Genomic DNA, 12,564 nt, shown 5'->3' with positions numbered 1-12,564 from the left:
ACGTGTCATAGACATAAAAGAAGATGCAATCATTGAAAAGATACGCTAATCTCAACCTTTGTTATTCATGGCACATATGAAAAATTGTAATGTTTGTGCTTCACACCAGGGCAAATGGGCTCTTTGGAAGGAAGTCACTATGTGCAGCCCACACTTGAGTGTTATGCTCCACATCCTTGAAAGAAGAGTGTCTACATAAATTATTTGGAATTCTTCTGTGTGGGAGGTTTGTCTTTTTCTTCCCATTTACTTTTTATACGATCACTTGTTTATATCAGTATGGACTCATGAGTGTTCATTTTGTGCTGTGGGTTATCCAGTACTAATTTATTTATTTTATTGCTCAAATTATTTCAGCCTTGACCCTTGGAACCTCTTTCAGTTGGCTCCTGTGTCTTTTTTGACATATGCCCATCAATTTGTTTTCTATTGTTTGAGGTGTGTGTCTGCTTGCATGTGTGATTGTGTGTGTTTGTCTGTGTGTGTGTGTGTAGCACTTTGTTACTTTCTAGCACTACAAGGGGTTCTAGGCTCATTTTGTATATTCTTCAACCCAGCCCTAAAATGAGCCACTGTTTCAAGGATCTCTGGTTCTTTTGTTTGTTTGTTTTTTAAAGATTTTATTTATTTATTTATTTTATTTATTTGGGGCTTTAAAATAGGTATATGATGTTTACAAGAGATATACCTAGTACCATTTTTAAAATCTTTTTAAAAAATTAAATTAAAAAAAAAAGATTTTATTTATTTGACAGAGAGAGAGACAGCCAGAGAGGGAACACAAGCAGGGGAGTGGGAGAGGGAGAAATGGGCTTCCCGCTGAGCAGGGAGCCTGATGCGAGGCTTGATCCCAGGACCCTGGGATCATGACCTGAGCCGAAGGCAGGCGCTTAACGACTGAGTCACCCAGGTGTCCCTCTAGTTCTTTTGTTGAAGAATGGTACTAGGAACAAAGACTGATTTGGGCACTCATTGCCATACTTTGACTTTGATCTTTCTGTGGCTTTGTGTTTAGGTATATCTCTTATAAACATCATATACCTAAATTTAAAAAAAATTATAGTCTTATAATCTTGGTCTTTCATTTACAGAATATACACTCTTTGTTTGCTGTGATTGGTCGTATTAGGACTCATTTTTGTCATGCTTTTGATTTGTCCTATTTCTGTGTTTGTTTTTGCTTTTTGATTGATTTTTATGTTGTTTTATTCCTCCTCCCCTGACTTTTTTTTTGATTGATTAACTTTGCTTATGTTCCTTCTGTTTCATTCTATTTTTCCCTCTACTTGTTTGAAAATTATATGTTCTGTGTATCCTCTTTTAGTAGTTACTTCAGGTTTTTTTTTAACCTGTATTTAACTCAACAAAATCTGAAGTTAATATCTTTATCTCATTCTGAGACAATATGAAGACCTTAAGATGCTTCAAATGTGATTACTACCTCTCATATCATAATCTATTATTGACCTATATTTCAATTCTAGCATATTTTCCTCTCAACAAATTAAGCATTATATTATGGTTATGTACATTTGATATTTAATTAGCTTTGCCCATATATTTCCAAACATCTTTCTTCATTAGTCTTTCTTGTATCTTGCACTTTCTGTCTTCAGCCATTCTTCTTCTGAGTTATATCCTTTAGAATTTCACTTAGTGAGGATGTTTTGATGTTAAACCTTGTCAGTTTTTGTTTTTCTAACAATGTCTTTATTTTGCTTTATTTATTGATGTTTCATGATTCAGTGGGTGACTGGGCCATGAAGCCAAGGTTAAAGGCAATTGGGTGCCACCCAGGGAAGAGACCAGTGCATGATTTGAGGTCACTGAGAACAGACAACACACACACCAGGCTTACATGGTACCGCATTTATTTACAGCAAGAGAGGAAGAGGGAGTGCACGAATTCCAGCCCTTGCAATGCATCCATCCACTGTGGCCAGCCCACTTAAGCAATGTAGCTGCACACATCCCACTTCACATTGCAGTGGAAGGACCCCACACCCCACCTTGGGGTCTAAAACACAGAAAGCAGGAGCATGCCTAAGAGTCACTGATGCTTTGTGTAAGTGTACATTAAGCCCAGACCATGGAAAGATGTTCTTCCATAAGATGACAAGTCCAGCACAGTCTATGAGCACTCTCTCTCAGTAAGGAAATGTTCTGGGCCCAAGACCACTTTCACGTGGCCAAACAGGGGATGAGGAGTTGCTCATGACTACCTTTCCTTTCAGTTTCTTTTCAGCTGAAATCAGTTTTGCTATGTATAGAATTCTAGACTGAAAGCTTTTTCTCTCAGTACATTGATATTTTATACTTTTTTGGCTTCAGTTATTGCTGTTGAAAAATTAGGTGTGAATCTGCTTATCATTCCTTTGAAGATGATCAGTCTTATTTTTCTGACTGCTTTTAAGATTTGTTTTCTCTTTGTCTGGAGTTCTGAAGTTTCACAGTGATTTGTCTATGGGTAGATTTCTTTATTATTTTCCTATTAGAGATTTATTAGGCTTTCTTGATCTGTGGATTGGTGTCTTTCCCCACTTCTGATAAACTCTCAGCCATTATCTTTTAACATATTTCTTCCATTATTTTCTCTAATGCCTCTTTCTGGTACTCTGATAAAATGTTTGTGAATCATTCTTACTCTATTTTCCATGTATTTGAAACTTCTTTACTCTATATTCCATGTCACTTAAGTCTCTGCCTTGTATTTTCCATGTCTTTGTTTTTATGGACTGCATCTTAACTGATTTATTCAGATATAATTTCAAGTTGGCTGATTTTTCTACTTAACTATAGGCTTAACCCATTGAGTTGTAATTTTCACTTATTATTTTTATTTTATTTTAATTTAATTTAATTTAATTTAATTTAATTTAATTTAATTTAATTTAATTTAATTTAATTTAATTTTAAATAAGCTCCACACCCAATGTAAGGCTTGAGCTCATGACCCTGAAGGCAAGAGTTGCATGGTCTACTGACTGAGCCAGCCAGGTGCCCCTTCACTTATTATATATTTAATTTCTAGAAGTTGTATGGTTCTTTTTCAGATTTTCTTGGTCATTCTTTACAGCCTTCTCCCCTCCAGGGTGTGTTTTTTCAAACACCCTCAAGCAGCTCTTCAATTCTCAGCAGACAATGACTAGTGTCCTACACATTTAACTCAATTTTGACACTATCTACGTACAAAGTAGTGTCAGATATCATAGGTTAAGGACTTAGTCCCAGAAGACTGCCCTCACTTTAGACAGCAGTTACGAGTTTATCTTGCCACCTGTGCTGCTAACTGAGCAGCTATAAATCAAAACCCCCCCTTGGGTTTTGACTAATTTGCTAGAGTGGGTCATAGAATTCAGGAAACCAGTTTACTTACTAGATTAATCATTTGTTATAAGGGTATTAAAGGACACAAATAAATAGATGAAGAGATTCATAAGGGGAAGTTTGGAAGGGTCCTGAACACAGAAGCTTCTGTCCCCATGGAGTTTGGGGTGCACCACCCTTCCAACACATGGATGGATTCTGGTTTGCCAACCTGGAAGCTTTCCAAATCTCTTACTTTTCAGTTTTTATGGAAGCTCCATTACATAGGTATGATTGATTAAATAATCAGCCATTGGTGACTGAACTCAATCCCTAGCCTTTCTCCCCTCCCCAGAGGCCTGGGGGTAAGGCCAAAAGTTCCAGTCCTCTAATTACCTGATTGATTTCCCTGGCAACCACCTTTCATCCTTAGGGGCTTTCCAGAAGTCTCCTCATTAGCATAAACTTGTGTGGTTGAAAAGGGCTTGATATAAATAGCAAGACACCTTTATTGCTCTTACCATTTAGGAAATTCCAAGAATTTTAGGAGCTCTGTGCCAGAAATGGGGATGAGGACCAAATACATATATTTCTTATTATAAATCACAATATCACCCCCCCACACTTATATTGTTTAAGTTTTTATTTTATTTCTTTAAACATTCTATGGCTAATATTCTGTTTCTGAAAATTTGAATGGCTGAAGTCTGAGTGGGTTAGGTATTTAAAATTTTGCTGACTGAATTTCTGTTTGTTTTCCATCACAATGTCCTGTTTTCTTATGTTTTAACATTTTAAAAATGTTATTTCTCTTGCTTTCATTTTCTGAATTAATAAGTTTCCCCCCTCCCTTTTTAAGCCAGTTTTAGATTTACAGGAAGATCAACTGGAAAGTACTAAGAGTTCCCAAATCATCCTTTAACCCCTGCCCCAGTTTCCCTTATTATTAACATCTTGCATCAGTGTGTTATATTTGCTACAATTAATGAGCCAATATTGATATATATTAAAGTCCATAGTTTCATTAGGGTTCACTCCATGTATACATTCTATGAGTTTTGATGAATGTATAATGACACAGATCCACCATTACATTATCATACAGAATAGTTTCACTGACCCAAAATTCCTTGTGCTCTATTTTTTTTTTTTAAGAGAGAGAGAGCACATGCAAGGGGTGGGGAAGAGGCAGGGGCAGAGATGCTAGAGAATCTCAAGCAGGCTCCACACTCCGTGCACTTAATCTCACAACCCTGAGAGCATGACCTGAGCCGAAATCAAGAGTCAGATGCTTAACCAACTGAGACAGGAGCCCCATCTTGTCCTCTATTAATCCTACTCTCCCTCCCCCAAGACCTGGAAGCCATTGATCTTTCCACTGTCTCCATAGTTTTACCTTTTCCAGAATGTCATTATTTTTGTAATCATACAGTATGTGGCTTTTTCAGATTGGCTTCTTTCACCCAGCAATATGCTCTTAAGTTTCCTCCATGTTCTTTCGTGGCGTGATAGTTCCTTTCTTTTTTAGTGATGAATAATATTCCATTGTCTGGATGTACCACATTTTATTTATCCATTAACCTGTGGAGGACATCTTGCTTGCTTTCAAGTTTTGGTAATTACGAATAAAGCTGCTATAAATAGCTGTATGCAGGTTTTTGTGTGGCATTAAGTTTTCAACTCATTTAGGGGTGCCTGGCTGGCTTAGTTGGTTGGGTGGCTGCCTTCAGCTCAGGTCATGATCCTGGAGTCCTGGGATCAAGTCACGCATCAGGCTCCCTGCTCAGCAGGGAGTCTGCTTGTCCCTCTGACCCTCCCCCCTCTCATGCTCTCTCTCTCAAATAAATAAAATCTTTAAAAAAAGAGTTTTCAACTCATTTGAGTAAATACCATGGAGCACAATTGCTAAAGAGTATGGTAAAAGTATGCTTAGTTTTGTAAGAAGCTTCCAAACTGTTTTCTAAAGTGGCTATACCTTTTGCATTCCCGCCAGTAATGAATGAGAATTGCTGTTGCTATACAAGCTCGCCAGTGTTTTGGATTTTAGCCATTCCAACAGGTATTTCATTGTTGTTTTAATTTGCTTTTCCCTAATGACACTTAATGTTGAACATCTTTTCATATGTTTATTTGCCATATGTATATCTTCTTGTATAAGGTGTCTATTCAGATTTTTGGCCATTTTTAAATTGAGCTGTTGGTTTTCTTATTGTCAAGTTTTAAGAGTTCTTTATGTATTTTGGATAATGTTCCTTCATCATATATGTGTTTTGCAAATATTTTCTCCTAGTCTGTGACTTGGAAACTTTTATTCTCATAACAGTCTCTCTCAGAAATTTTAAATTTTAATGAAGTCCAATTTACCTTATTTTTCTTTCATGGATTATGTTTTTGATATTATATATGGAAAGTATCACCAAACCCAAGGTCACCTATGTTATCTTCTAGGAGTTTTATACTTTTGTATTATACCATTAGGTCTATGATCCATTTTGTGAATTGATTTTTGTGAAAGGTATAAGGTCTATATTTAGATTCCTTTCTGGCTTGTTATTCCAGCACCATTGTTGAAAAGACTATCTTTCATTCATTCATTCATTCATTCATTCATTTATTTATTTATTTATTTATTTAAAGATTTTATTTATTTATTTGGCAGAGAGAGACACAGCAAGAGAGGGAACACAAGCAGGGGGAGTGGGAGAGGGAGAAGCAGGCTTCCTGCTGAGCAGGGAGCCGGATGCGGGGCTCAGTCCCAGGACCCTGGGATCATGACCTGAGCCGAAGGCAGACGCTTAACGACTGAGCCACCCAGGCGCCCCTGAAAAGACTATCTTTTAAACATTGAATTGCCTTTGCTCCTTTTTCAAAGATCATTTGACTGTAATTGTCTGGGTCTATTTCTGGTGGTTGTTTTGGGTTTTTTTTTGGTTAAAGATTTAATTAATTAATTAATTAATTAATTAAGAGTGTGTGCAAGCAGCGGGGAGGGGCAGAGGGAGAGAAAGAGAATCTCAAGCAGATTCCTTGCTGAGCAGGGAGCCCAACCCAGGGCTCCATGCCCCTGAGATCATGTTCCACACTGAAATCAAGAGTCAGACGCTTATCAACTGAGCCACCAAGGCACCCCTATTTCTTGGTTCTTTATTCTGTTCTGTTGGTCTATTTGTCTATTCTTTCACCAAAACTGTGGTGTGTTGATTATGATCTCTTTATAGTAATTCTTAAAGTCAGGTAGTATCAGTCCTCCAAATCTATTCTTTTCCTTCAATATTCTGTTGGCTATTCTGGGTCTTAGTTTGTCCATACAGACTTTAGAATCAGTTTATCAATATTTGCAAAATAACTTGCTGGAATTTTTATTAGGGTTGCATTGAATCTAAAAATCAAGTTGAGAAGAACTGATATTTTGACAATATTGAGTCTCCTTATTCATGTACATAAATATCTCCCCATTTATTTAGATCTTCTTTGATTTCTTTCATCAGTTTTGTAGTTTTCCTCATGTAATTCTTATACATTTTTTGTTAGATTATACCTAAGTATTTCTTTTTTTGTTGTGAATGTAAATGGTATTATGTTTTTAATACCAGATTCCAGTTGTTTATTTCTGGCATATAGAAAGCAACTGACCTTTGCATTTTAACCTAGTAGACTGCAGCCTTGCTCTAATTGCTAATTCGTTTCAGGAGATTTTTGGTCAATTTTTTTTGGATTTTCTGTATAGACAGTCATATCATCTGCAAACAAAGACAGTTTTATGTCTTCTTACCCAACCTGTATACTTTTTTCTTGCCTTATGGCATTACTAGGACTTCCAGTACAAATTTTAAAAAGGAGTGGTGAAAGGGGACATTCTTGCCTTGTTCTTGTTCTTAGTGGTAAAGCTTTTAGTTTTTCACCATTAAGTATGAAGTTGTTGATTCTTTGTAGATCTTCCTTATCAAGGTGAGGGAGTTTCCCTCTATTCTTAGTTTGCTCAGAGTTTTTATCATGAATGGACATTGGATTTTATCAAATGTTTTTTCTGTATCTATTGATATGGTCATGTGAATTATCTTTTTAGCTTATTGTCATGAATTACATTCATTGGTTTTCTTTCCTTTTTTTGTTATTTTGACAGACTTTATTATATTCAAAAATATAAACATTCTAAAACAAACATTTCAGGTTTTGGCTGGCACATCATTCAGTTGTTTGCTTTGCTGAAATACCTTCAACTCCCCCTCAAATAAAAATTGGATGAAATTCCCAAACAAGCTTGAGCAAGAGAGGATGTAAGACACAGCAGTTTAGAAATGTTCCAATTTCTCTGAGATTCTAGAGTTAAACAACAAAAATTACCAAAATTAAAAATAGAAGAGTTAAGGGCGCCTGGGTGGCTCAGTCGTTAAGCATCTGCCTTCGGCTCAGGTCATGATCCCAGGGTCCTGGGATCGAGCCCCGCATCGGGCTCCCTGCTCCGCGGGAAGCCTGCTTCTCCCTCTCCCATTCCCCCTGCTTGTGTTGCCTCTCTCGCTGTGTCTCTGTCAAATAAATAAAAAATCTTAAAAAAAAATAGAAGAGTTAATTCATGTTACAGGATTGTATCTTTTTCTTTTTTTAGTCTGAGTGTAGTTGATGCACAATGTTACATTAATTTCAGGTGTACAACACAGTGATTTGACAAGTTTATATATTACACCATGCTTACCGCAACTGTAGCTACCATCTGTCACCATGCAACACTATTACAGTATCATTGACTATATTCCTTATTCTGTGTATTTTATTCCCATGATTTACTCATTCCATAACTGGAAGTCTGTCTCTCCCTCTCTCCTTCACCCATTTTGCCCATCCCTCTACCTTCCTCTCCTCCGGCAACCATCAGTTTGTTCTCTGTATTTAAAGATCTGATTCTGCTTTTTGTTTTTATTCATTTGATTTTTGTTAGATTCCACATATGAGTGAAATCATATGGTATTTGTCTTTCTCAGTCTGATTTATATCACTTAGCATAATACTCTCTAGGTCCATCCATGTTGTCATCAATGGCATGATCTCATCCATTTTTATGGCTAAGTAATATTCCATTATATATATATACCACATCTTCTATTTCCATTTCTATGGATGGACACTTAGGTTGCTCCCATAACTTGGCTATTGTAAATAATGCTGCAGTTAACATAGAGGTGCATATAACTTTTCAAATTAGTGTTTGTAGATTTTTTTGGTAAATGACCAGAAGTGGAATTATTAGATTACATGATATTTCTTTTTTTAACTTTTTGAGGAACTTCCACACTGTTTTCCACTGTGGTGGCACCAATTTACATTCCCACCAATGGCACACAAGTGTTCCTTTTTCTCCGTATCCACACTGACACTTGCTACTTCTTGTGTTTTAGATTTTAGCCATTCTGACAAGTATAAGGTGATATCTCATTGTGGTTTTAATTTGCATCTCCCTGGTGGTTAGTGATTTTGAGAATCTTTTTATGTGTCTTCTGGCCATCTGTATGTCTTCTTTGGCCATCTGTTTGTCTATTCAGGTTCTCTGCCCATTTTAAAATCAGATTATTTCTTTTTTTGGTGTTGAATTGCAGAAGTTCTTAATATATTTTAGATATTAAGTCTTATTGGATGTATCATTTGCAATACCTTCTCCCATTCAGTAGGTTGCCTTGTTTCATTGATGGCTTCCTTCACTGTGCAAAAGCTTTTTATTTTGATGTAGTCCTAATAGTTTATTTTTGCTTTTGTTTCCCTTGCCTCAGGAGATATATATAGAAAAATGTTGCTACAGCTAATGTATGATTTCAGGTCTCACATTTAAGTCTTTAATCCATTTTGAGTTTATTTTTTTTGTATGGTGTTAGAAAGAGATCCAGTTTAATTTTTATACATGTAGCTGTTCAGTTTTACAGCATCATTTGTTGAAGAGACTATCTTTTCTGCATTGTATATTCTTACCTCCTTTGTCATATATTAATTGACCGTATAAGTGTGGGTTTATTTCAGGGCTCTCTGTTCTGTTCCATTGATCTATGTGTCTACTTTTATGCCAGTACCATACTGTTTTGATTACTGCAGCTTTGTAGTGTATCTTGAAGTCTGGGACTGGGATACCTCCAGCTTTGTTCTTTCTCAAGATTGCTCTGGTTATTTGTGGTCTTTGGTGGTTCATACAAATTTTAGGGGTATTTGTTTTAGTTTTGTGAAAAATGCAGTTGATATTTTGATAGGGATTGAATTGAATCTGTAGATTGCTTTGGGTAATATGGACACTTTAATTATATTAATTCTTCTAATCCATGAGCATAGAATGTTTTTCCATTTGTTTGTGTCATCTTCAATTTCCTTCACCAGTGTTTTATAGTTTTCAGAGTACACATCTTTCACTTCCCTAGTTAAATTTATTCATAGGTATTTTATTCTTTTTGGTACAATTGTAAATCGGATTGTTTTCTTAATTTCTCTTTCTACCACTTTGTTATTAGTGTATAGACACACTACCAATTTCTGGGTATTAATTTTGTATCCTGCAACCTTACTAAATTCAGGTATTACTCCTAGTAGTTTTTTGGTGTAGTCTTTAGGGTTTTCTATATATAGAATCATGTCATCTACAAATTGTGATATTTTTATACTTCATTTCTCAATTCGGATGGCTTTTATATCCTATTCTTGTCTGATTGCTATGGGTGGGATTTTCAGTATTATGTTGAATAGAAGTTGTGAGAGTGGACATCCTTGTCTTGTTCCTGATCTTAGGAGAAAAGCTCTGTTTTTCACTATTGAGTATGATGGTACCTGTGGGTTTTTCATTATGCTCTCTATTATGTTGAGGTATGTTCTCTCTAAACCCACTTTGTTTAGAGTTTTTATCATGAATGGATGTTGAATTTGTCAAATGCTTTTTCTGCATCTGTTGAGATGATCATATGATTCATATGATTTTTATCCTTCATTTTGTTTATGTTGATTGATTTGTAAATATTGAACCATTTTTGTATCGCTGGAATAAATCCCATTTAATTGTGGTAAAAAATCCTTTAATGTATTTTTGAATGCCATTTGCTAATATTTTGTTGAGGATTTTTGCATTTATGTTCATATTGGCCTGTGGTTTTCTTTTCTTTCTTTCTTTTTCTTTTTTTTTGGTGTGGTGTTTTTGTCTGGTTTTGGTATCAGGATAATGCTGGCCTCAGAGAACATGTTTGGAAGTTGTCTTTCCTTTTCTATTTTTTGGGCTCGTTTGGGAAGAACATTCTTTAAATGTTTGGTAGAATTCACCAGTGAATACTTCTGGTCCTGAACTTTTTTTTTCTATAGTTTTTTGATTGTTGATTCAATTTTGCTACTAGCAATTGACCTGTTTAGATTTTCTATTTCTTCCTACTTCAGTTTTGGAAGATTTTATACTTCTAGGAGTGTATCCATTTCTTCTGGATTGGTGAATTTGTTGGCATATAATTTTTCATAGTAGTCTCTCATAATCCTTTGTATTTATTTATGTAATGTCAGTTTTTAATTCTCTCTCATTTCTGATTTTATTTATTTGGTTCCTTTATTTTTTTTTTCTTGGTGAGTCTGGGTAAGGGTTTATCAATTTTGTTTATCTTTTCAAAGAACCAGCTCTTGGTTTTATTGATTTTTTTCTGTTGTTATTTTAGTCTCTATCTCATTTATTTATACTCTGATCTTTATTATTTCCTTTCTTCTACTCACCTTGGCTTTGTTTGTTACCATTTTTGTAGTTCCTTAGGTGTAAGGTTAGATTTTTTTATTTGAGTTTTTTCTTGTTTCTTGAGGTAGGCCAGTATTGCTATATATTTCCCTCTTAGAACTGCTTTTGCTGCACCCCAAGGACTTTGGACCATTCTGTTTTCACTTTCCTTTGTCTCCTTGTATTTTTTAAAAATTTATTATTATGTTAATCACCATACATTACATCATTAGTTTTTGATGTAGTGTTCCATGATTCATTGTTTGTGCACAACACCCAGTGCTCCATGCAGAACGTGCCCTCTTTAATACCCATCACCAGGCTAACCCATCCTCCCACCCCCCTCCCCTCTAGAACCCTCAGTTTGTTTCTCAGAGTCCATCGTCTCTCATGGTTCGTCTCCCCATCTGATTCCCCCCCCTTCATTCTTCCCCTTCTGCTATCTTCTTCTTCTTCTTCTTTTTTTCTTAACATATATTGCATTATTTTTTCAGAGGTACAGATCTGTCCTGTTAAATCACAGATCTGTCTCCTTGTATTTTTTAATTTCTTTTTTGATTGCTTAATTGACCTATTGGTTGTTTAATATCATGTTGTTTAGCCTCCATGTGTTCATATTTTTTCCAATTTTTTTCTCCTGATTTATTTCTAGTCTCAGTATCACTGATTAGAAAATTTGCATGATATAATTTTGATCTTAAATTTATTGAGGCTTGTTTTGTGACCTAACATGTGATTTATTCTGGAGAATGTTTCATGTGCACTTGAAAAGAATATGTATTCTATTGTTTGTGGTTAGAATGTTCTGTATATATCTGTCATATGTAGCTAGTCTAATATGTCATTCAAAGACACTGTTTTCTTATTGACTTTCTGCCTAGATGGTATATCCATTGTGGGGTGTTAAAGTTTCGTACTATAATTGTATTACAATCAATTTCTCTCTTTATGTCCATTAATATTTATGTATTTAGGTGCTCCAGTGTTGGGTGCATAGATAATTATAATCATTATAATCTCGTATTGGATTAATCTCTTTATCACTGTGTAATGCCTTTTTTTGTCTCTTGTTACAATCTTTGTTTTAAAGTCCATTTTGTCTGATGTAAGTATTCCTACTTCAGTTTTTTTTTTTTTTCACTTTCATTTGCATGGTAAATGTTTTTCCATTTCTTCACTTTCAGTCTGTATGTGTCTTTACGACTGAGGTGATTCTCTTTTAGGCAGCATATAGATGGGTCTTGTTTTTTTAATCCATTCTGCCACCCTGTGTCTGTTGATTGCAGCATTTAGACCATTTGCGTTTAAACTAATTATTGATAGGTATGTACATATTGCCATTTTGTTATTTGTTTACCAAGTTGTTTTTGTAGTTATTCTCTGTTCCTTTCTTCTTCTCTTGCTCTCTCTTTCTGTGATTAAGAATTTCTCTTGTGTTATTTTCATTTTCTTTCTCTTTCTTTTTTCTGTATCTATTACAGGTTTTGGGTTTGTGGTTACCATGTAGTTCATATATAATATCCTAAATATATAGCAGTCTATAT

The sequence above is a fragment of the Leptonychotes weddellii genome, chromosome 5, assembly GCF_054177405.1.
Source record: "Leptonychotes weddellii isolate Sample4059 chromosome 5, ASM5417740v2, whole genome shotgun sequence".
Lineage (NCBI taxonomy): Eukaryota > Metazoa > Chordata > Mammalia > Carnivora > Phocidae > Leptonychotes > Leptonychotes weddellii.
Note: the sequence above shows the minus strand (reverse complement) of the source record.